The 26,434-nt window shown below is 42.2% G+C and overlaps 1 protein-coding gene across 1 annotated transcript in view; it reads right to left on the bottom strand.

Moving 5' to 3' along the window:
- Window positions 1-21,499, bottom strand: part of HSD3B7 (hydroxy-delta-5-steroid dehydrogenase, 3 beta- and steroid delta-isomerase 7) — a 450,561-nt gene extending 429,062 nt beyond the window's left edge. Inside the window, exon 1 of the mRNA XM_069244179.1 lies at window positions 21,148-21,499. The gene's annotated coding sequence lies outside the window, so the exon portion shown is untranslated. The remainder of the gene's footprint in view (window positions 1-21,147) is intronic.
- Window positions 21,500-26,434: the final 4,935 nt, after the last annotated feature.

The raw sequence follows: 26,434 nt of genomic DNA, 5'->3' as shown, positions 1-26,434 counted from the left end.
ATTTTTCTTAAAGCCAAGGCAAACACATTTTTTTATGGCAATGATGCCATAGAAAATGTAGCATGAACTCAATGCAGTCTTAGGCTGCAAGTCCAACTCCTGATGTACTACATTCAAATCCAACCACCCCTTGCTAAAGTAGTATACATATGTATATATGTATATTTATTTCCAGGGCACAAATCAGGATACACGCAGGTACACGGCGTCCACCCACTATAATCACAGGGTGAAAACCAACCACCCAGCAAGAAGTGGGCCCCACTGAATTATGCTGAACATATCCGTGTGTAATTTCCAGACACCATGACATGTTCCACAGGGCCTGCACCTTGTCTGCTCTTGTTTCGAGCAGTAACATGCAGGTGGGTCATGTTTCAGGCTCTAGCTGGGCCCATAACAAAGGCGAATTTAAGGGGCCATCGGGCTTCATTTTGTTCCACTATGCTGACTGGGATCTATCTGATCCTCACACCTAGATTCAAAAGCAAGGGAGGGGGAACACAGTCATACAGCTTGTTGTTATCACTTCACAAATATTTGGAGGCATGCATTGTAAATTGTTCGATCCCTGTATATAAGAGATATGCATCCACTGATTGAATGTTAGATGTGTTAGTCTGTTCCAGTATTTACATAAATAATTTAAATATCACTATTTTGTTTTATTTTTTTATAGCGCTACTCATCCCAACGCAGGGTGTCAGAGTGGTTTACATCAGACTTACATATTGACAATAAATTCTATAAATGTGTAAATCAATGCAAAAGGTGTTACATTAGGCAGTGAGGGTTACAAGGTGAAGGAGTCAGATTTTCTTCATAGCTCACTGTGCTACATTATAAGGAATACAATTTACGTTCTGCGAGTAACAAAAAGATGTCTGCTTTAAAAGCAACATAAAATAAGAATCTGTCATCTGCAGATGTGCTGCAGGAGACACATTATCCCTCTACACTACTTTGATTCAAAACTGGGACTAGAGAAAATACAGGTCTCTCCAGCAAATGCGTTACCCTCCAAAGAGATCTTACCATCATTATTGTTCCCTGGGATTTAGTGGGCACACAAAGATCTCTGCAGCAGGTGCCTTAACCCCATAAGATTTTTGACAATGCACAATTTGTAACCAGTTATGCAGAATAGAATAACTGCTACATTTCTTCTTGTTGCCAACTGCTTTGTGGCAAAGATTTGAATTTTTTCTTTTTTTAAATAAATGTTTAAATTGAAGCCCACATATTGAACGTTATTGTGTCATGTTTTTAGCACAACCCCAATAATAAATCTAATTTATTAAATTTCATATTGCGCTCAAATGTACTCACGATAGACCTGCGAAATGTGTGAGGAGTTAAGTTCTGATGTCACGTCTTGTGATGTCACTTCCTGTGAGGTCATGGTTTGTGATTTCACTACCTGTGATGGCCCACTGAGATGTAATTTGCAAACTGCCTAACTTGGTTAGTCCCTCCGCTTCTTTACTCAGGACTTGTGCCCTGCTTATTTCCACAGGGGAAGATCTATCAGCATGATGGTGTGGCTCGGGAGCCTTGAGATGTGTGCTGCAGAATGCACACATTGCTTTCAGGGGTCACAGCAAGTACTGTACTAAGGTGCAAAAAATGTCATGATCGATTTGCTCCATTGTTCCCCGTAGGCCACTAGGCCATTCGTGTAATGCTTTGGAGACACGGGACAGGCAGTCCTTATAGACTTAGCAGATTTGCACTGGACAAATTACTCAATTTTTGGATCATGTTTCTCACTCCCAGAAGTGTTCCCAGTATAGCCCTGTAAGACTAGAAGTAGAGAAAACACACTGACTAGTACTGGAACTGTTTTGTGTTTGCAGCGTATTTCCTGTCTTTACACACCCCTGCATTATACACAACTCCATGCAAAAAAACTGCATTAATAGTGGTGCTAGTTAATTAACTAAGACCATGGTCCTGAAGAAAACCAGAGACCCCTTTTGGGAATTATGAAATGACTGAAACATATTGACCATGGATGCTACCCTCTGTGCCCCTCACTGTTTTTTAACTGACCCCAGGGAGACTAGAGTAAAACTGTTTTTGTCTACCACTAGGTAATTTTAAACCACCCAGATGTTCCAAGTAATCCTCTTAAAGAATAGAGGAAGTTCAAGGATAGTATTTAGACAGGTGTGGAATCCAATTTGAGTATACCAATCCTAATAAATCTTCTCTGAAAACAGCTCCTAGATGGAGCCCACCTAGGCCTTTGAAACATCCTGCCACGAGTGAGGAGCAGACCCTTTTATGAAGCAGACCATCAACGAGGATGAGGGTACAGCATCCTTTATCAAAAGGTACGTACCCAAGCTAATATCTATGACTTCATTAACATGACTAAAATTGGATTATTTGATTAATCTTTCCACAGTCAAACGTTTTATCCAAAGGAGTATCCAGAAAAATAAAATGCCCCTAACTCACATTGAACCATACCCCAAATGGCAATACTCGAGTAAGGGGAAGAAGCCCCACAGGCATTCAGGGGAGAACTTCCTCTGAGGAAATTCTGAAATGTCCTTTCTTTCAGACCCTTTTCTTCCTTTCTTCCCTTCTTCCCTTGATCCTTACTTCTATCTTTTCTTGTCAGTCTTTCCTTCTTTTTCACCAACTTTCTTTCAGTCCCTTTTCCCATCTATCTACACATACTTTATTCTTGCTATTCTTCTTTCATCCATCCTCCCTTCTCACAATCCATGTTTGTCTTTTTGTTAATTTCTCCCTCCATTATTCATTCATCCATCCATGCTTCTGCCCTTTCTTTTATCTCTTCGTGTATCTTTCCATATTGCTTTAAAGCCTCCTACCTATCAGTCTCTTCCTGCATTCACCAATGTCTGAACATCCATTTTTCTCTCCAGCCATCCCTCCTTCTTTCCACTCATTTTCCCCAACCATCATTCAACCATACCTCACTTTCTCTACATCTGTCTATCCATCCGTTTCCCTTCCATCCATCCCTCATCGTTCCTTCTTTCTTCCATGCTCTCTTGCTACAGTTGTTCCACTACCCCAGGCTCTATCATAATATTTTCTTACTGTGGTATTTTTGAGTTTCTGCTCCGAAACAGCAATCTTTTAGCAAAGTAAAAGGAGCTATAAACAAAGCAATAAAGTCTTTGTGTGTGCAGGAGGGGGCGGGTGATGATGCCCCTGGGTCTATCAAGCTCTTTTGTTTGTTGGCATTTCAGTAGGGGGGCTACATGCTAGACCTCAAAAGTAACAGAAGTCATAAAATGATAGAACACCAAGCAATGTTTTTTCCAGACTATACTAGCACAATGCAACAGCAACGGCGCCTCTTTACAGCGGTTAAGCAAAAACCTATAGCCATACAACTGGATTACGTATTAATGTTACCCGCCACGCTCCAAGCCACTTTCAGTTGTGGGTGCTTTTTCTTCGAGACCCCGAATGCTGCACCCAGTTCCGGGTGAAAGAGAAGATAGTCCTGCAGCAAAAAGCGTAACAATCCAGATCTTCATCAGTTGTGATAAGACAGGAGGGACATTCACAGCCGCAAAGGAATCAAATCCAGTGGCTCCGGGCGGGACAGGAAGAAAGCACTATCCAGCATAGAGGCGATTACAACGGGAGAGACTCCATGGAACAAGAGCAGTGGGAGGACCTTGACTGTAGGAAACAACCGCTGAGTAGCGAGAGATAGCGCTTGCCATCTAGCGCACCAGAAACAGAGATGACCCTGAAGAAAGTAAGCACCCAGGCGGCGTCTGTCTATAACTGTATTACTCAGGCACAAGGCTTGCTCACCCCAGCCCTGATACCATATCTTAGGAGATATATGGAAGTGTGTATGTGAGCAGGCCCACTCTGAGATGCAATGATTGGTATGGGAGGTGGGGAAGAACTATTGCATCTAAGCACTCCACGCTGTAAGCGCTAACATATTGAAAGTTAATTTCTATTGTGGGTGACATGAGGAAGTATAGAGTATGGGGAGTTAGGAGGAAATGGAAAGTTACTTATTCATGAGAGGTTTGTTAATTCATTGTTTTCTGTGATCAGTGTTCGAACAGTAAGCATAACATGGCACAGTACCAATCCAAGGCTCAGTTTGAGACACCAGCATCACCGAGATTCTATGGGAAAGACATCATACAGTCCTCAAAGTATCTAAACAGCACTATAGACCGGTCCTGTTAACAACTTCCCAAAAGAGCCATTGCTAACTATGTGGACAACCAGCATTGATGTTCATGATATAACAGCAGGTCACCACTGTATTACGTCTTGGAATGTAAACTGGCTGAATAATAAGATTAAAAGATGAGCAGTCGTGCTTTATGCTAAAAAAACATGCTCCAGATGCCTTATTCTTTCAAGAAGCACACTTGGTGGGCTCCAAGTGTGACTCTCTAGGCCTCAGGAGACACACAAGGATATTCCACCCAGGATTTCATGGGGCTCCAGGAGAGTCACTGTCCTAATCTGAGAGCCTTTCCATTCATCTCAATAACAACTCAATCAGACTTCCTAGGTAGATATGTGATAGTCAGGAGACAGCAGAAAGTGCATCCTTGGATTATAGGGGTTATTGAAAAGTACAATTAGGGGGTCATTATGACTCCGGCAGATGGAAAAGCCTGTCCACCGAAGTCCCAACAGGTAGGTTGCCGCCTGTGTGGGTGCCTCATCGCCAGCCCCATTACGAGTTTTCCGCTGGGTCAGCAGGCAGAAACAGAGTTTCCGCCCATTGGCCCTGCTGGAAATAGCCTACATCAGAGCCAGCAGCAATGCTGTAGTGCATAGGGTGCACCAGCACCCATCACAATGTTCACTGTCTGCAAAGCAGACTGTGAACATTATGATGGGGATGGCCAGGGGGCCCCTGCACTGCCCACGCCAAGTACATGGGCAGTGCAGGGGCCCCCCTGGGGCTATCTGCACCCCATCTCCGCCAGCCGTTTCATTGCAGTGCTACCACCATGAAACCACTGACAGAGAAAGGAGTCGTAATCCCCAGGGCAGCGCTGCTTGCAGAACGCCAGCACCGCCACACCGTTGTTTTGACAAAAAGTGGCGGTGCTGGCGGTCCAACGACGGTGCTACCACTGCGGTCGTAATGTGGCGGTCAGACTGCCACATTGGCAGGGGTCCAACTGCCACCACCACGTTCGCCAGGGTCGTAATAAGGCCCTTAAACTGATATCACCTCTGGGAATTATTGTTATTGGTGGAGACTTCAATGTAGTGATGAATCCTGCATTAGACAGCCAAGCACACATAAGTAGAATGTTGATCTTAACCAAATGGGCTTCCTTGCTAGCTTTATTTGGCACATGGTATGAATGTCATGGAACAGCAAGGTAGTACACGCACTTCCATTGTGCCCATCATTCATCCTCATGCACTGACTACATTTTTCTTCCAACAGTGGAATCCACAGCCATTTCAAAGGTTTATATTCTCCAGAGTGGTCTCTCCGACCATTCCCCAGATAAATAAAGCTTCAGAGAATCTGATAAGGGGCCAAAAGGTGTGTGAAGGTCAAATGCATGGTGACAACAACTCAGAGACTTCCTGGAGAAATACAATGTTGAGTACTCCTAGATTAATGCAGGTTTGATTTTCTCACAGGTGATATAGCTGAAGTGTTACTGCTATTTTGACATTACAATAATCATCTATATATGACAGGGTTTACATTTTATTATTTCTAACAAGTTAACTGTAAATTGGTGCCCTGAAACCCATATTAAAGAGAATTCACTGTAGAAAAGAAATCTAAAGTGATGTGGTATAGACCTGAAACTTCAAGTATAATCAACTAATGTGATTCCATATGTTTCCCCATTGTGTTAATTAATATTTTTCACTAAAATAATAATGAATTTATAGAAGAATTTTTTTTAAATGTTACATGTTAATGTTGAAAATGTAGTTCTCCGTGATAGTTATTGAAATGATTTAACAGGCTATTTTGCTTTTGCAATTACTGTAACATGAACACTAATAAAGCTATGATGAATTTATGATTTTACATGTTATATGTGCTTTACCTATCATAATGAATGTGCCATTTTAATGCACTTTAGTTAGCCTATGTGAGGCCTGCAAGGCCAAGTTTCATAAATTGTGTGGAGAAAATGTTTAGTCATTCTTGCTAACATGTCATTTCATTCAGGTTTCGCTCCCATAGAATGTTAGCTTGGAAACAGATGTAGTACTGTGTTATGCATAGATAGCCTGAGGAAGTAACCTTGAATATGGTACATCGAGGAACTGTGGACATAGACGATATACAATTGTTTCAAATCGTGCAGGAGTGGAAGATGGATGCCTTTGTCATGTTGGTAAGGGGCATCTTTCCTGATGTTTCAAATGACTGTCATATGATGGATTATGATTGAACAGTTCAACCTTCTGATTTGTGTGGTGTGAGGGATGGACAAATCATTGTGCACTTTTGACTTTAATTTACTGATCCCCAGTTGCATTAGCAGCAGACTTCTTTTTGACTTTGAGATGACACCATTTGGACTTTGAGAGTTACAGACCAAATTTCCCTTGCCCCACACCTAAATTCTGAGATGAGAAGGCTTGGATTTTTCTTTTGACCCATGAGAAAACTCTTGACTGAGCTTCTAGCATGCTTACACTTTCCATTTTACTTACGTTTTGTCAACTTTAGTTAGCTTTATCCTGTCCCAGATGTCAGTTTTCCAAATTCTTTTTGTACTTTATTTCCTTGTTACATTTTGTCCCCATGCCTTGTAGCACTATTTGAAATGGGACTTTGTACCTTTAAGGGATTCCCTTTTGCTTTGAGAATTAATTGGATAACTGAAATTTATGCAAATACTTAGAAGAACTGGTGAGCGTTTCTTATCAGAACACCAGGTTCTAGTGTTTACATTGATAGAACTTTTAGTCTGTTGGATGCTAGTTAAGCTTTGTTTGTTCCCCAGACTTGGACATTCAGTGATAACTCTGTACCGTTATAGTTTTGTCTTGAGATTTGTCTACATTGACCTAAGTCTAAGCTTGTAATAAAACTGCTTAACTTTATTCCCGACTTGGGTTTTCCTTGTGTGGCCACAGTGGTCATACCATAAATTTAAATGTTTGATTTGATTATGCTGACTTTGTCTCCACCCCTTCTGCTAAGGTGAAAAGATCCGTTGACCTTGTCTAGATCACACTTGAGATACTCCATCACAGGTGACCTTATAAGCAGCCTTTTAAATAGTAATCAGAGAGACGTTGTGTCAGATTGTAAGAATAAAGAGAAATACAAGAAGTGCATGGCTGAAGAACTAGAGGGATGAATTCGAATTTTAGAGTCCCAGTTGGGTGATATAAAAAGAAACCACTCTTGGGCAACTCGAAGCAGTGAAACCCACATGGAGGTGGACAATGCTAGACTCTGCCCATTCTGACTGGCTTCTCACACAACACAAAATAGAGTGTGGACATAAATTGGGAAAGCTGCTGTCCTGGTCTAGTAACTGGGAGACGGATAAAAAATTGTCTCCGCTGTACTAAAACGGATAAAAAATTGTCTCCGCTGTACTAAATTCAAACAGATGCCAGGTTGCAGATGCCAACAGAAATGCAAAATCCTCTGCTTGATACTATAGGAAGCTGTATTGTGGACAAAACTTGCCACAAATTGAATTGGAACACCCAATTGTAGGTAGCGTCATCCTTAACACTCTGTCCGCTACTAACAGAACATATTTGGACCTCCCTAACTCTGAAAAAGAGATCCATCAACCAACCACATGTATGCTCTCTGCTAAAACCCCTGGAAAAAACTGACTCCCTGGGGAATTCCTTAAAAAGTATGCCTCACTGATAGTACCACACCTGCAGCTACTGTTCGATGAGGCGCCCAACACAGATACACTGCCTTATGACCTAAGGGAAGCCACCTCATCAGCGATTCTGAAGCCGGGCAGACCCCGAAGAATGTTCTTCATATGAGCCATTAGCACTAATAAATGTTGAGGTCCAGGTCCAAGCTAAAGTGCTGACAGCTAGGCTTGCCAAAATAGTACACACTTTGGTGCACAGTAACGAAAATGGCTTTAAGCCAGGGAAAAGTACTTGACACTGTCTTAGGTGATTACATGTCACACTGGTGCACAGGGAGGACTTACATGGCAGCATTATTAATGGTGTACTTTGCTCTCTCACACGATCAGACAGTCAATGACTGCACAGTGAATTTCCAGCTTGGTGTATGGAATGGCTTGACTTGCCTTGTTTTATAACAACCTTTTATCTGCCACGGCAATCACATCCATACATTCTGCTTTGTGACGACAGTGTCCTCCTCGTCCTAGAAACCTGTAAGACACTAACATCTTTAGGACTGTTGTCCTCCTTGGGCTTCCCAGGTGCTTCCAACCCGACACATGGTCCATCCGCAGTTGTCACTCTGGGTAGTTTATGATCTTGCAGAGCTCATTAACAATCTCCATGGACTTGTTAGCAATCTCCCCTTCACCTACCTCAACAAACTCTTCTTCATAACCCAATTGCATTCCATTGCCAACACGTTCTGGCCTTCATGTCCCATCCCACTCACCCTGGGCATCTCTATCGCCCACCCCTCTGTCCCAAGTCAGCAAGACTGAGCTTCAAGCCCTTCATTTTCTAAATGAGGACAGAGGCCAGGCAACATCTGTATCCCACGGAGCTGACATGAGACCTGCCCTTCCCTCCACTCTTCCTCTATTCTGTAACTGGGCGTTTCAGTTTATAAGTCAGAGCTTAGTTTCTTGTCAAAACGCCTAAATCCAAAAGAAGGATGACTGAAATTAGGCCGTAGGTTGGTCCAGATTATGCAGTAATGATGACATAATTATGCAACATAGGAAAAACAAATTACACGGCAACAGCAAGTGAATCATGCAAGGTAATGATATAATTAAAGGCAAATTGTGTGAAATATTCTGAGGCATTATATCTAGCTATTTTGGCATACTAACGCTCTGATGCATATGGTTTCTTTAGAAATATATCTTTACATATATCACAGATCCTAATCAAAATGTTATTAATTAGCAATCATTGATTTTCTCTTCCATGGAAGTACAGGAATGCTATTTTATTAACAATGTCATTTCTAACACGCGAAGTCAATTTGTTTTTCTATAACATATACAACATGAAACATCCTGTCTTCACAGTACTTTACATTACATATACATTACATATTTATTATCCACTTCCATCTGGGAATTGCTTTAAGAATCAAGATTACTTTACGTATCAAGATATCATACCTTAGAAAGAAATGTAGAATATTTGGGATTGTAGTAAAACACACATAACTTCTATATCAGCTTTTCCTAAACTGTGGGTTGGAACCTACTGGTGGGTTGCTACCCAATTTCTGGTGGGTTGTGGAAGAGTAATAAATAAATAAGCCTTTACATTTGGTGTTTATCTTGTCACATTTGCTGCCTTTCAAAGGCAGAGTTCAAATGCTGCTTATTTGAAAGGAAAGTCTGTAGGGTGTCATTTTCTGTAATACACAGCAAACTATAAGTACCTTTAAAAGAACTGTACACATACTTTAGAACATATCAGCAGTTAGGAAAGCAAACACAGATTTAAAAATCAAAGCAAATGAAGACACTTTTTTTATATGTATATATATTACCTATTGGCAGTCGCCAGTAGGTAGTTATAGCTAGGACCTAGTTTCCATAGGAAAAGCGTGTTTTTTTACTTGGCTATATCTTTGGAGCTGTTTGAGAAATATTCATAAAATTTCCCACAAAAGTGTCCTGTTGTGTATGAAAAGTTTTGAGGTGATCCATCAAGCAGGGGCCGAGAAAAAGGGGGATCAATAAAAGTGCATTTCCCATGTTATTTCCCATAGAGACGTTAGACACAACTACAGCCCGAACCATTGGATAGATTACACCAAATTTGGCAGAAAGGTAGCTCTTAGTCCAGAAAGCACGCTTTTTGTTATTTGGTGTAAATCTGTTCAGTAGTTTTTGAGATATTAAAGGAAATCCAAATTTGTATATCTGGGGGCCCAAATAATTCACAAATGCTCCCGCTCTCATGCAGTGATCTGATTGGCTGTCAACACTTGAACCATTAAGTGTTGGCAACCATTTTGTGACTCAGTCTCAGCCAAGTCACAAACAAAAAGATCAAAAATAAGGAAAAGGGGGCAGGGTATAAATACCATGAACTCCTAAGCCTTGGTCCTGGGTACCCCTATTACCCCATCAAGGCAAAAAAAAACATTTTGTTTTACATTTTGCAGCAAATTTGTGGCACAAATGGAAAAAAAACAAGTGTGGACTCCTGCCCATGTTTTCTACAAAGCCCCAGGGTGGGTCATGTCCCAGGAGCAAATGGCATTCATACTTTTGCACAACACTAGGTGAAGGCTTCATGGAGGCAGTAAGGTTTACATGTTGTCAGGATGGGTTTTGATATCATTCACAAACATGTGAATGCTCCAAAGACCTCAGGCTCTAAAAGTTGAATTTGCGCTGAAATGCAGGTGACGGTGTGAAAGACAGCCGATAAAATGTCGGTCCAAATGCTGTGAACTTTCTCTCCTCTCACATTGTATTTGCTTTCGTCTAATACGCAGCTCCCGGGGTAGGCCAGAAGAGGGCAGATATTGGCGGCCACTTCACCTCCGGCATTGGAAGCTAGACCGTACTCCATCTCTGTACTCTAGAGGGTGTGCACGGCTCCTTCCAAGTGCCTCACAAGACAACAGTATTTTCAAGAGGCGCCTAATACCTTCCGTCATGATACTTTCACCTAACCATGCATATCACGGAACACACCCTTTGTTAGAACGCTGGAGATCGCTCAGTGGCAGTGTGCAGAAATATAAATGATACTGTTGCGATACGCACTTCCTGCACTGGTAAGGAAGAGCTAAAGAGAGCATACAATTAAAGCAAGTTTGAAATACAGAGGGCAGTACGAAGGAAGAGAGATACAATGGGCGCATGTGTGCGAGAGAGGGGTCAGGGGGCAGAGAAACAGGTAAATACAGATAGGCAGACAGACAGGTTGTATGTCTTCATACATTAGATAGACAAATAGCTATAGGTGGGTTACTATTTGGACAGATCGCGGGGCTGAGAGAGAGAGACAGGTCCAGCTAGTTCGACATAAGATAGATAGATAGATAGATAGATAGATAGATAGATAGATAGATAGATAGATAGATAGATAGATAGATAGATAGATAGATAGATAGATAGATAATTGACACATTGTGAAATAAGCAAACACCAACAAAATCTGGGTTGTACCAAAATCGATATCTTGATTATCAATTAAATTTAGTCACAGTTTAACCATCTGTGTATGGTTAAATGGTTCAAAACAGTGAATACAGTTCATAAAAGCAAAAAAACACCTGAAATATTTATTTACTCCAATGTTTATTTTATTCCTTTCATTTTCACAACTGCACTGCACTGTTAAAAATGAGAGTATCAGATTCTAAACAAGCGGTTTGATTCTCTGGTGGTAAGATACACATTTTTGAAGTAAGGTAGTTTATAAACAGGAATCAGCATTTGAGGGACGGACTGTCTGACACTCACACACCCACTCAGTGGCTCGCGCACCCACTCACAGACCCACTCAGGCAGTCATACACCCAATCAGAGGCCCACTCAGAGACTCACACACAGACTCACAGACCCACTCAGACACTCATACACCCATTTACAGACCCACTCAGGCACTCACGCACTCACTCAGAGAATCATGCTTCCACTCACAGATCCAGTCAGCCACACATGCACTAACTCATTCACTCAGAAACTCATCCATCCACTCACAGAACCTCTCAGCCACTCATGCACTCACTCACTAACAGGCCCGCTCAGACACTCATGCACCCCCTCACAGGCCCAGTCAGACATTCACACCCCGACTCACAGACCCACTCACTCACATATGTTTTTGGGTGTTTATTAGGGGAAGGCTGCAGGGCCTGACCGGAGGACAGGCCCTGCAGCCAACCCCTGTTGTGCATGGGCAAGGGCTGTGTGCAGTAAGGTTTAGATTAACGAAAAATAATTAAATTACTTAACGTTAAAAAAACATAGACATTCACTTAGAAAATGTTACAGGGATGTTATATATATATCACTGCAAGATTTGATAAGAAAACTGTGCATGGTGGGTGCGCAAGTTATAGTTACCTTAGGGCAGGAGTTATAGTTACTTGAGATAACTACAACTGCTGAATTTCTATGGTTTTGTGCGTGCAAATTCAGGATCTAACTATAATGTCCCTGTAACCTTTGGTTTTTTAAGTGAAAATATATATATCCGAGATGATACATTTTATTCTTAGCAATTGTGCCCTCACCATGCACTGCTAATTATCCCAAAAATTACGGTAACCATGACATCTTTGATAACATCCTGGATAATATCAATGTAATATTTGTATATATATATATACTTCACTTAAAAACGTTACAAGGACATTATAGTAAGGCTCACATTTTAAACATATCAGTCCATAGAAATTCACCATTTATAGTTAGAGTTATCTCATGTAACTATAACTTGCGCAATAGGATTTCTGTGTATTAATATGCATTTAGACTTTCTTAGCTAGGCTAGGCCCAAATATTCATTTCTGCAGCAATAGAGGAAAATTACTTGTTTATTCTATTCCCTTTGACATGAATTTTCCCAAAGGTTGCTGATGTGATGTTGAATGTTCTACTGCATAGAAGACAGAGAACATATTTCAATGTTAATTAAGTAACAATATTTGCTCTATCTGTCAAACCAGACAAGAAGCCTTAATTTTCATGTGAGAATTGTTCAGCTCTTCCTGTGTGCCGTGAGAAAGGATCCCAAAGTAACAATCAACTAGAAAATTAATATTTTGGTGGAACTTTCTTCATTCACTGAAATTGACTAAATACTTCCTCTGAGAGAATCCGGAATAGTTGCAAACATGATGGTGTCAGCGGCTACCACTGGATGCTGAATCTTGTGCGTAAAATGACCCCACCTGGAGGACCAATCAAAAACCCATGGATTTTTGTAATTAGTGAGAGACTTTTGAAAGTTTAGTTAGTATACTCCTGCTTGGAGTCTGCTGCTGTCTGCCAAAGCCCGAGAGTTCTTCTTGAATGTTCATGCTATCACCTCCTGTCCCTCTCCAAGTCTTCTGCCATATTTAGTCTTTATGTTGTGAGTTTCTTTTTAGTCCTAATTGCCCCACTTGCTTGTGCTGTTCAGTACTAATATGCCCAACTCGATTCTGAACTGCTGACCTGTCCTATGTCCAACCCGTGTTTTGCAGTGTCCTGATGCTACTGTCTATTGATGTCGCGAGAAGGTGAACGATGTACTTGATTAAACTTCCCTGTCTGCTGTCCCATAAGGAGAGGTATAAGCTAAATGTGGTTTCTTGTTTGTTTTTCAGCTTAGATAATTACACCAGCATATTTTTATAGTGAGCAACCCTAGTTAGATGATTTTTCCAAATAATGTATGTCTTTACTTTATGTTTTGCCTACATGTGCTAGCCCACTCCTACACATGAAAGTCCAAATTTGTGTTAGAGGTAAGGATGGCCCAGCCCTGATAAATTGATTCTTAAATTGAATTTTGATGATTTACTGATGTCACCATCATCTGCTTTGAAATCTGAAATTAATGTGCATATCATGGTCTTGCTAATTTATGTCATTCTCTTGGAGTGTTTAACAGTATTGATGTTTAGTAGACTTGATCTCTTTAGACGTTTTGGTCAGCTTATGGTATTCATGTATGTTTATAACTTAGTTTTGAGCACCATATCCGTTACATTGATTTTGGGATTGTAATAAAGCTATGAAAACTTTATTCAGTTTGGAGTTTTATTTGGTGTTGAAATTGTTCATAGTGTATAGAATTGTTTATGGTTCTTATGTAATTGATTTGTGTTGAATGATTCTGATTACCACACTCCTCATTGAGTCCAAAGGTCCAGTCGACTTCTAGTGGTGGGAGACGTTGTGGTGTCTTACCAGAGCACTTGTGGTTTCTGAACCTGAGGCGGGAAGAAGACCTCCACTGGTGCTCCAGCAAACACTTACGACTACCCTGGTGAGTGCACGGAGACTGATTTATTGAACTTTTATGATGCAGTTGAAATGCATTATTGGGCACTATGCGTATTATCGACAAAACATATTTGTGAGGTCAATACACTTGTTTAAAAATTTTAGAAGGGGAAGACCCATGAAGTAGGCTAGTAAGTTGGACCAGGCATCTTACTAAGACGCACACATATGTTGAATCATGGAGGTACCACCCCAAATGTAATAATATTCACAGGGAGTGCAAGTTTTTGTGGGTGTAATAAGTCTTAATAGTGCAACATTTTGTCACTGCCATAATTTGGGTAAGTGATCGAATCGAGCACCTGAGAAAGGATAATAGGCACATCAGTCCAAAAGTACTTGTTTTACCTGTTGAAAAACACAGGCACTTGTTCTTTTATATAGTTTTTCACAGTTTTTCACACCTAATAAGGGCACCATAATGTTGATTTTTTGTGTTAATTTTCTCATTTCATGTCACTCTTTGTCCAAGGGACTCCAGTATCATTTGATTTATCATTCAAAATATTTTCAGGACAATTTATCCCTTGCAAAGTGCTTCAGCCTGAAATGAATCGGGATTATTCTGCATTTATTTATTTATTTATATAATTATATATATATATATATATATATATATATATATATATATATATATATTTATTTATTTATTGGATACCATATCCATAATGAGAATTAAATGTCAGTAATACATGACTACTGGTGAACTGTGTTTATTAAAGGTTGATTGCTATTCTGAATACCACTTTGGAATTGTCTCAGTTTGATTTAAAAAAAAAACATAAGAGGACAGAGTAGGGATACCCTGCTCCCTCCCCCACGCGGCCAAAATATTTTTTTACAAAAACCTTTGGGGTTTTTATTTAAATAAAGTTTGACCCTCTTTACCCCCCTCCCGAGGCGGGTGAGGGCCAGTGGGTCTTTAATTCATGGCTCGTGGAGGGAGGCTGCATGCTTTCTTCCTCTTAATAAAGAAACAAAGGCCTCAGGAGATGGTGTACCCGGGTCCCAAAGTGGATTGGGGAGGATGGGTTGTGTGCTCCTTCCCTCAAAAAAACAAAGGCCTTGGGTGATTGGGTCCCTGGAGACCAAAGTGGATCGGGGAGGGAGCCATAGATGCCCTCCCTGAGGGTATGAAGTGACCTGAGGAGAGGTGCTGCGCCAATGGGTTGAATGCAGGGCCTAGCCGCAGGCCCGGCCCTGTGGCCAACTCTTAGCTGAGCGTGGCCTAAAGCTGTGTGAGGCATAGGGTTGGCTGCCTGTGGGGGGTGGGTGCCGGGCCTGGCCACAGGCCAGGCCCCCTGCCATGCATGGCTAAGGACCATGTACAGAAGGGGTTGACTTTACATTTGGTAATAAAATATAACTTTACATTACAAAAACCCTAAAAATCACTTAAAAACAGAGGTTTAAATTACACATAGCTAAATTAAACTTTCAGTGACGACTTTGCACATAAAAAGATAAGACTGTCCTAACTTTTTATGTGTGGAGTTCTCTTCACTAGTTGGGGAGACTCTGCAGTCGTAAGCCTGCTATTAACTTGTAGTTGGTGAATACCAAAAATATAATAAACTTACACTAAAGTCCAAGTTTACATTTGTGAATGAGGCAACAGTTTTTTTTTCTTCAGAACAATGACTTTGCCTTCAATGTGCAGAGTTCTACCAGAAGACAGTTCCATGCCCTAGGAGCCAGAAACGAAAAAGGGCAGCCTCTGCTCCGAGACTATCAGATTTTGGGAGCCACAGCCAAGGCAGCATGAGATAAATGGAGTGCTCAAGATCGATGATAGAACTGAATCCCATGCTCAAGTAACATGATTCCGAGGAATGAAAGACCCTATGAGTCAAAAGCAAAGTCTTGAAGAGAATCTTCTCAACAACTACCCACCAATTAAGATCTTTGAGATGGGGGAAACTGAGGATTGTCGGGGCAATTTCAAAATCAAATGTACAGCAGTGTTCTGGACCACTTGCTGCTCTCTAATAACTTGCTCCAGAAGGACTAAGTACAAGGCATTGGCATGGTCCAATCTACAAGTTATCTCAGAATTACATTTTAAGTGATGGTCCCACACCCAATCCAAAACCGCAGAAAACAAGCCGTGAAAGGTTGCTACATGGAGGACGAGTCACTCTCAAATTAAAGTAGGAAATAAATATAATCTGCATAGAAAAAAAATGTGATACTAAAAGAATCAACCAAAGAAGCCAGGAGAAACATATTAACATTGAACATAGTAAGGCTTAAGGAGTACCCTTGGGGCACACACCGAAGTAAAGGTTTGGTTGCCAATGTGAAAGGAGGCAAACAGAACGCCTACCCTCTGTTTTCCTTGAAAGATTTAATCCTGTTAAGGACCTGGTCACCAACCACAATGTCAAGTATACACTAGAATAGAATAACACAGTTTAGGAGTGCATTTTTAGAGGTGTATAATATAATCAAAGATGCTTTTATTTAAAATGTGGCACCAGACAATTACCAGAGAGTAACAGTGAGTTACGTGTTCCAATACTATGGAAAAGTTGTAGTTCTGATATGCAACTACCCATCTTCCCAGGCTAACAGCCATGTTGTCCTCCTAGGTCACCTTGAATGAAATCCAAAAACAAACTGTGTAATGCCCATATTTGGATATGATCAACGAGCCCTGCAGAAGTTCAATAATCAGGTGTCTATCATTGCTAAACTTGGCACCATCATCTTTAGATAAATGGAATCTTGTGTTTGGAAAAACTTACAAAAGTGACCTTCTGTATGGCATATTTCGCCTATAGCTGGGAAAACAGGCATAGAATGATACGATGATTAATACCTGCAGATGCCAGGTGTTGCTTCAACGTTAGGAGAGAAGTGGCGCAAGTAGGAGCAGTTCCACAAAGGGGGTAAGCACTGAGCCTAGAAATCCTAAAGAGGAGTTGCCAATTACGCCACAGTTGAAGAGCAGCCTGACTGTCTCGATCCTATTTCTCTTATAGGAGCTGAATCTGAAGTTCCAGAAAAGACCTCCAATGCCACTGTCTCCCAAAGATAGATGACATTTTGAAAAAAAACCTTGAACTGCCATACTCCCATCCCCGGTATTAAATGAAACCCTAGTCACATTGAGGCCTAGAAATACAATCGTCAATTTTTGTAGTCCCAAAAACCTCTAATGCCAGAATCTATTTAGCAAAGAACATGTATTGGGGACTTATAGCGGGATAGACCAGAAAAGATACAAAACCTTTGGTTAAACCATAACCTTTCAGGATCAACCAGTAGCAGTCCAGCCCCAGAAAGCCTCAATGAGCATTGGTTTTGTAGGCACCCTTTTTTCTCAGTTTTTGAGATTCAGGTTAGATGCCAGTTAAGATGCTCTGCCCCTTCCTAGGATATTCTCTTTTTCACCAAGTTCTCCAGCCTGTCCCCTTTATGCCCATTTAAGATTGTTTCTGCAAAAGACTATATCCAGGTGGCAATCAGCTATGCATACTCCATAGGTACGCAGACAGAATTCCTTTGCAGAAACTACACTTTGTTTATTTCCATTCATTCTTATCCATCTGCTGCCAATAAGGCCAAGTCTAATTTTTACTTGAAGTAGGCCATTGTCCTGTAGACCGTTTTCAGTGGAGGAAGCTCAGTCGCCATACCTCGGTGGCCGTTAAGGCGTACTTGGATTGCACTACCGTACATGGTTTCCATTCTCTTCATTTCTTATGGTCACGCGCACAGTGGAATATAACCTTCCACTACTGTCGTCAGTGGATCTGTGCAGCTGGGAGATCCATGATGTAAAAGCAGGCCCTGGTCCTACCCGTTATTGCTCGTGGACGTTTGTGTTGTGCTGCAGATTCTTGAATTAGTGCCCTGGGGTTTCAAGAAGGATAACATTAGTGCGGTCACTGTACCTCATCCTATACCTTTATTTCCTCCTTCAGTGTTCGTGTGGAATCCTCTGCTGCCACTAGTCACCACCTACAGTGTCACAGTGGATTAAAACTCATGCACCGGAATGCAGTCCGAGAGCCTCCTAGTGTGTAAAATTAATTCAAGCGTTCCCTCCATCACCTTGCTGTGTGTTACAGCACACACCCTAAGTGTGATGTCCACCCGCACTCGCCTGACATTTGAGGCCTAAGGAAGTGAATGCTTGTTTTCCCGTTTAGGTTGCATTGTTCCTACTGGAGCAGGAACAAGATGTGCTTCTCACTGGTCTCCCTATGGTGGAATTGTGTATGAAAAAGAGTGGACTGGAATGTGGCTTTAAGTAACTAACAGTGGTTGAAATTACTTTAATCATCCCTTTCATCACCCCATCACCTTGTCGTTTGTTGGCACTTTTGGACTGGAGGTTAACAGGTCAGATATGTTGTATTTTTTTGTGACATTAAACATGTCATATCCGTGTTTTTTTGTGACAAAATTCTCGATCCCTGCGTATTCAGTATTTTTATCATATGAACTGAGTCAAAACAAAAAGATTAAGTGACAATGCCATGACTACTTATTTTTACACTTCTAATTCCTTCTTGCCTCCCAGAGGCTGTCATCAAATTTGGTTACTGGTAATACTGCACTGATAGACTATGCAAGATTTGGTCATTGAGGGGCCCCATATTTAGCCCCCTCCAGGAAGGAGAGGAGTTAAAAAAAGAAAAACATAGCAGGGTCAGAGAGGGTACTTGGAAACAGTCTGAACCACTGCCAGTCGCTCTGGCTAGCTTTCCAACCCTACTAAAGATCCCCAAATAGGCCACAAAATGTATAGGGTTATTTGTGCTCTTGGTCAGGGGGACATATTCTGTCAGTTGGGGTAGTAGCTGCGACCCTGGCTTGCCCTTTGCTACCCCTGGTACTGCCTTAGCAACCCCTGGCCTCAGAGGTGGCAAATTCAGTGCAAGGAACACATTGGCAGCTCGTCTTTTAAGTTGGAGTTCAACTCCCTTTGATTTCTATCAATTGTTTATTACACTAATAGTGAATAATAATAAAATAGAGTACAGTTAGATGGAATGTGTCCCCCTCCATGGCAGCTGAGATAAGTAAAAAATGCTTTTAAAAGGATGTTGTGCGCATGTTTGCGGGTGATAGTGTGTTTATATGAGAGATACTGTATGTAAGTGTGAATTTGTGTGTGTGCTGGTGAATGGGAGGGTCAAAGGGCATGTGATGTCACTTCCGCTACCCCTAGCATTTCAGTGAATTGGCATCCATGTTGGTCTGTGGCCTGTGTGGGGTGGCATGGCGGGCAAAAAATGATAGACTACTATGCAGCCTGGGTAATAATCAGTGGTTGAGATTAATTCAAGCATTCCACTTATCAACCATTTCTTTTCTTCAAAGGATCACCCGCATACTAAGGGCATTATGATGAGGAGAGCATGTCTTACAGTAATAAGACTAGCAGAAATATAATTAAGACATTAGTATTACTCGCAGGCACAGTATCACTCTTGTGCTGAAGTCCCCCCTTAAATCAATCAAGCAGTATTAGCGCACCATATTCACGCTGAAGCGCACACCAGCATGCCGGCTTGTGTAAAGTTTCACATGCTTACTTTCTGGTGCCGCTAAAGCAAAAGGTCACCCCATAACACAAATCCACCAAAACTAAAAACAGGTTTGAAAATGCAGGCTTCTAGCATTACAGCATCAAGGGCCAGATGCATCAAAGGTTTGTACCCATTCTATGTATATGGGAAAATGTGTTCATACATATGGCCCCTAAAGTTCCTATTGCGATGTCACAGCCAGGGATAAAGTCCTGCAGCCGTGTCTTAGTCTACTTAGAGAGCCCAAATGTTGACATCACTCTAGGCCAGTGATACTCAAAGTACGGCCCGGGGGCCGCATGCGGCCCTTTTGACCTTTACATGCGGCCCCAAGGGCAGCAGTAGCACTAGGCTGCTGTTTACCCTACTTAACTGGCAATACTTTATTTAAACACTATTGAAGATAAAGAAAGGAAGTAAGGAATTTGTCATGAACCGCTTAACTGCAGGAACACTTTCCTTTTTTAATAAACTTTGCAGCAAATGTCTGCAACTATGATCAGGGTTCTTAAAAATTCAAAAAAGTGTATTTCATTTACATGCAGGAACATTTCATTTTACTACATCAGATTATATCAGTGCATGGTATTTTTTTAAGAACAATAGATTTCAAACATAAGTTCAGAAACATTCATTCTTACCCCGACCTTGATAACAATGCCAGTAGTGAATTAAGAGGCAAGTCAGTTATCTGCACTCTTTGATTGGCCTGATTTGCTATTATACATGAACAACTTCATAGTTTAATAAATCAAACACAGGAGAAGGGTTCGCACAGCGCACATACTGAAGTCATGCATTGTGAAGTCCTCCTACATACAGTAATGAAGAAAATGAAGGGAAAGTGAAATAAAACAATTGCCTAGGATCACACAATTTGGTAAAGTGGGGAAGCTGGGATTAATGCCACATTTTCTGGTTTCACATTGAACGATTCAGCCACTAGATCTATATGCTTTGCTGCCCCCTACACGCACCAGAACGCCACACCCCTCCCCATCCAGAGCCCCCTCCTCCCTTTGATCGCCACGCTGCTAGCATCAGTGCGGCCCTCGATCACACCACAGACCAAAATTTGTGGCCCCTGGGAAAATGTTTGTGAGTACCCATGCTCTAGGCAAAGCTTGCTAGAAATCATACCAGGATCATGTTGTCAGCCCTCCTGGTAGGTATGAAAGGACATTTACAGCGGATCTAGAGTTATACTAATGTAAGCTACAAGCCCACTCATAACACCTTAATCCTAAAACTGGCATAGATCACAGCTATATCATCCCATAGTCTACATTTCTAGTGCTGAGGTTAGCAAGCACCCATAAATATCAAGGCGGTGCACGCAGATCCTCAGCATGTTCTGTGATGAGATTCAGTAACTAAGAATATAACCTTTATGCTTGCGAAAAGCTAACGTCCGGATTTAGCATGCCAACAATGTTATGCACAAAATAAACGCATATACTTACGGATATCTAAGAATAACTCTGCTGTAGCTGAAGGTTGAAGGCTGCAATGTGGTCCTTTTATTGGTGGAGAGAAGTGTTCCGACCAGGTACCCCCAAATGGGCAGGATGCCGCACCTGCAATGTAGTTAAGGGCGGGTATTGCAAGCTGTGGTCATTGGCGGGCAGAACACCGGGTGGCAGGCAGCAACTAGACCACTGCAGCTCCCGAGCAGCAACCTTATTAATTGCGACCATTGTGGACTTCCGCCATGGCAATAGTCCAAGGCGTTGATCCTTCTCCCCGGTGTCTGGCCACACATTGTGGGTCGGAAGGACTTTGACTCATGAGGATTTGATTGACGTTGGAGTAGTTCAGGACTCATCAGAAGAGCAGAGCAGTTCGCACGACAGAGTGGTTTGCGGAGATAGATGACTTCCGCCCTCCCTTCCGTGTGTCAGTTCCTGCAATGTTCACTTTCCCAGGCAACGACTGTTGGCTTCCGGAATGTGCCGTCAGCGAACTTGCCAGCCTCACTCCGTAGAGGAAGGACGGGCACTAAAACATCGTAGACACCGGTTTTGACAGGAACTCTGAGACAGATGGACAGAACTACCTTGAAAGAAATTAAAATAAAGGAAACGAATTACATAATGTCATCACGTGAATATCCGTGCCCATTTGGACATATCCTAATGTTACACCTAGAAGCTGACTGCCTGTGTGCCTATGCAAGGTTTCTCAAGTTAAGTTCCTGATGTGGCAAGACGTAATCTGGTTACTGTAAATAGGGTGAGACAAATGACTTGCGGCAGACACACAGTTTTGAACACATGGGTGACTAGAGTTGTTTCTGACCAACCGTGGGCTACCTGTGTTAGCCACAGTGGTGGATACTGGCACTCTGTTTTGGGAACCAGGACTTATTTTTTCCTTACCAGGTTTCGCTGCAGAGCAAGACAGGGCAAGGCAGAAATGGGTGAAAGGATAAGACCAAAGACATGAAAGCAGCGACAAAAGGAAAGCCGTAGTGTCAAAGCCAATTGGTCTCACCTATACAAGAGCTGTTGGCTTTGGCTATGTGTTTTGCCATGTTGTACACCAGTGTGGCTGCTGTTCAGCATAGCTAAAAGTTAGTGGTGTAGAGTATCGGAGAGTGGATTGGGGAAGTAGAGTGTTAGAGAGTGGATTTGTAGGAGTAGAGTGTCGTAGAGGGGAGAATAGTGCCAGAGAGGTGAGTACATGGAAGTAGAGTTCAGTGGTAGACAGTGCTGTAGAGTGCAGTGTTGTGGAGTGTATTAGGATGGAGTGGGTTGGAGTGGCTTGAGGTAGTGGGTTGTAGTAGAGTGGGGTGGATTGAATTATGAAAGAGTGTGTAGATTGAGAGGAGTGATTGGATTGGATTGGATGAACTGGACTGAAGTGGGGTGGATTAATATGGGGTGAGGTGCACTGGATTGGGGTGGAATGGAGTAGGTGGATTGGAGTGGGGTAGATCAAAGTGGATTGGGGTGGGTGGACTGAAGTGGAGTGATAGGACTGAGGTGGGGTGGATTGTACGTGGGCCGGGTAGATTGGGGTGGGATGGTTTCGAGTGGGGTGAAATGGAGTGGAGTGAACTGGAGTGGGGTGGATTGGATTGGATTGGCTTGGAGTGGGGTGGGGTGGATTGGACTGGAGTGGGGTGAATTGGAGTAGGATTGATTGAATTCATTGGGTGTGGTGAACTGGACTGGAGTGGCATGGCATGGTTTGGACTGGAGTGGGGTGAGTTGTATGAGAGTGGATTGGAGTGGGGTGGACTGGAATGGAGTGGAATGGGCTGGATAGATTGGATTGGAGAGGGGTTGAATGAAATGTGGTGGGTTGGACTGGACTGGGTAGAGTTGGGTGGATCTCAATAGTTTGGATTAGAGTGGGGTGGATTGGAGTGGGGTGGATTGGAATGAGGTGGATTGGAGTGGGGTGTATTCGATGGGGTGGATTGGAGTGGGGTGGATTGAAATGGGGAGGGGTGGATTGGATTTAGAAGGGGTGGACTGGAGTAGGGTGGATTGGAATGGATTGGAATGGATTGGGGTGGAATGGATTGGATTGGGTTGGGCTGGGGTGGATTGGAGTGGATAGGTTGGACTGTGGTGGGGTGGTATGGGGTGAAGTAGAGTGAGGTGGGGTGGACTGGATTGGGGTGGATTGCATGGGAGAGGGTTGGATTTGATTTGGAGTGGGGCAGATTGGAGTTGGGTAGATTGGGTAGAATGTTTTGGATTGAAGTGGAGCAGAATGGAGTGGGGCACAGTGTTTTGGAGTGGGGCAAATTCTTTTGGATTGGAGTGGGGTGGATTGGGTGGAGTGATTTGGTTTGGAGTGGGGTGCATTGGGGTGAGGTGGATTGGATTGGAGTGAGGCAGATTGGAATGGGCACATTGGAGTGGGACACACTGTTTTGAATTGGCATGGGGCAGATAGTTTTGGAATGGACTGTGGCAGACTGATGTGGGGCAGAGTGCTTTGGATTGACGTGGGGCAGGTTGGAGTGGGCCAGATTGTTTTAGATTGGAGAAGGGCAGATTCTTTTGGATTGGAGCGGGCAGATTGTTTTGGATTGGAGTGATGAATATTGGAGTGGGGCAGATTGCTTTGGATTGGAATGGGGCAGATTGGAGTAGGATAGATTATTTTGGATTGGAATGAGGCAGATTGGAGTGGGGCAAATTGTTTTGCATTGGGGTGGGGCAGATTGGAGTGGAGTAGATTCTTTTGGATTGGAGTAGGGTAGATTGTTTTGGATTGGAGTGGAGCAGATTTTTTGGGTTGGATAGGGACAGATGGATTTGGATTGGAGTGGTGCAGATTGGAATGGGGTCAATTGGTGTGGGGTAGATTGGGGCCTGGCATATTGCTTTGGGCGGGGTTTGGATTGGAGTGGGGTAAACTGGATTGGGGTGGATTGGATTGTAGTGGGATGGATTGGAGTGGGGTGCACTGGGATGGAGTGGGGTGGATTAGACTGGGGTGAGGAGGGTTACATTGGAGTGGGCAGACTGCTTTGGATTGTAGTGGGGCAGATTGGTGGGGGCAGATTGTTTTTTATAGGTGCGGTGCAGATTCTTTTGGATTGGAGTGGGGCAGATTGTTTTGAATTGGAGTAGGACACACTGTTTTGGATTCGAGTGGGCATACTGGAGAGGGGCAGATTGGAATGGGGCAGATTGTTTTAAATTGAAGTGAAGCAGTTTTGTTTTGATTGGCGTGGGCAGACTATTTTGGATTGGAGTGGGGCTGATTTTTTGGGAGGAGTGGGGCAGATGGATTTGGATGGAGTGGGGCAGATGGATTTGGATGGAGTGGGGCAGATTGTGTTGGATTGGAGTGGGGCAGATTCTTGTGGATTGGAGGGGGGCAGATTGCTTTGAATTGGAGTGGGGCAGATTGTTTTGGATTGGAGTGAGGCAGAATGGAGTGGGTTGGGGAGGGAGGAGTGGAGTGTGGTGGATTGGACTGAGGTGACTGGTTTGGATTTTAGTGGGGTGTGAGAGATCATAACTTGGCTGTGTCATTACACGTTGCAGAAGGAACCTAAAAACGCAATCAATGATATATATAACGTGTGCTCTAATATATTCATGTTAAAATGGAGCAGTGAAGTCATATTAATCAAGGTGCACTCATGAGTAGAAATGTAGGAAAAGTACATGCATTTTTTTTTAATGACATTAATCTATTGAAATATGGTGTATGTATGCATTTATATTCAATGTTTACAGTTAAAGGTTTTATGATCACAGTTATTAACCATTTATTTTACATGTGAGGAAGAATGCATGTATAATCCTGTATTTCAGTTGTGCATTGGACTACATGTTAGGTTGAATCAAGTAAAGGCCTGAGTTGTTTTTCTGTGTTTAACCTTTAACATGGAGTTTTTCTCGTGTTGCATTGTTTTTCATTTGCATGTGTGCCTGACAAGCCTACAATAATGAAAGGCATGCTATGTATTTGAGATAAAGAGGTACAGTGGGTGGTATATGTTGGCAAGTACAAGGAACACAAACAAATGAATGAAGAAGACAACTCCCTTGTGAGCCCCTGGATCAGGGAGGCACCCAAGGTCATTCTGAAATTTGGTTTGTGGGATGGAAGTCTAATTGGAGTTGCAAATTCCAAACTGTTCATGGAAGATGGAAAGTTACTTGTGATGATTATATGGATTCTTGAAGGTTCAGCAAGGTCTAAAGTAGTGTTCAGTTAGTTAGGTGGGTCAGACTCTTTCTGCCTTTAACTAGAATGGATTCCCTTGAGACTTAGAATTGTAAAGATCTCTATCTTCTTACTTTGGCTGAGTGGCTTCATTCTACACACATCTCTCTTGCAGAACATCTACTAAGGTTTCTGTTGTGCAGATACTTTGATTATTGTTCATTTTCTGTATTTCCAGAGAAATCATTAGGTTTCCCACAGTTAATTAGAATATTTAGATCTAATCAGCTTTCAATTATTGAACAGGAAAATCGCCATTTTGATTTTGATCACCAGGTGCTGTTTCTTATCTTTTGTATTGCTACGACTGAGGTACTTGTGTGCCATATGCTTGTATGATTTAATCTGATTGGATGCTTTACTTCACCTTTGGTGGTTCTGTATTTGTATAGTATGTTTCTGAGACTCATTAATATAAGTCTGGCATTCAATTTGTAATACATCTTTGAATGTGAACGTTTGCCTTCGAGATTTATTGTGTGACTAAATGAGTTGCACTTTTAATTGAATTAACATTGCTGATTTGATTTCTCCTTACATTTCAGAACTCCTAGAAAGGTCCGTCAGACCAGAAGAAACTAGGAAATGGGTCAGATGGGTTCTCAGGTTGATTGTATTGGTCTCGAGTGTATTGAATTGAGTGGGGTGGATTGGATTGAGTGGGGTGAGATGGGGTGGATTGGATTGGCATGTATTGGAGTGGGGCGAGTTGGTTTGGAGGTGTAGTGGGTTGCAGTGTACTGTACAAATATGTGTTAAAGCACAATTTTGGAAATTACACATAAGAAAGAAACAATGTTGCTTTGCAATATTTAAAACAATAATCATCTTTTGAAAACTCTGCCCACAAGCAAATACAATTCAAAACATGAGAGCAAAGTGAGGAAATTAAAAATAAAGCCTTGCAATTTTGTTTGTCCTGCTGGACACGTTTTTACCAGTCATACCCCTTCTGTTTGTAGGGCTCTAGAAGTTAAAAAGAAGTACCTCAATCATGTCGGAGGAGACGTGGACAGGCAGTGTTCTGCCTTCCTACTTATCTTGTATCAG

The sequence above is a fragment of the Pleurodeles waltl genome, chromosome 7 (genome assembly GCF_031143425.1).
Source record: "Pleurodeles waltl isolate 20211129_DDA chromosome 7, aPleWal1.hap1.20221129, whole genome shotgun sequence".
In the NCBI taxonomy this organism is placed as follows: domain Eukaryota; kingdom Metazoa; phylum Chordata; class Amphibia; order Caudata; family Salamandridae; genus Pleurodeles; species Pleurodeles waltl.
This window is presented reverse-complemented; position numbering and strand designations above follow the sequence as displayed.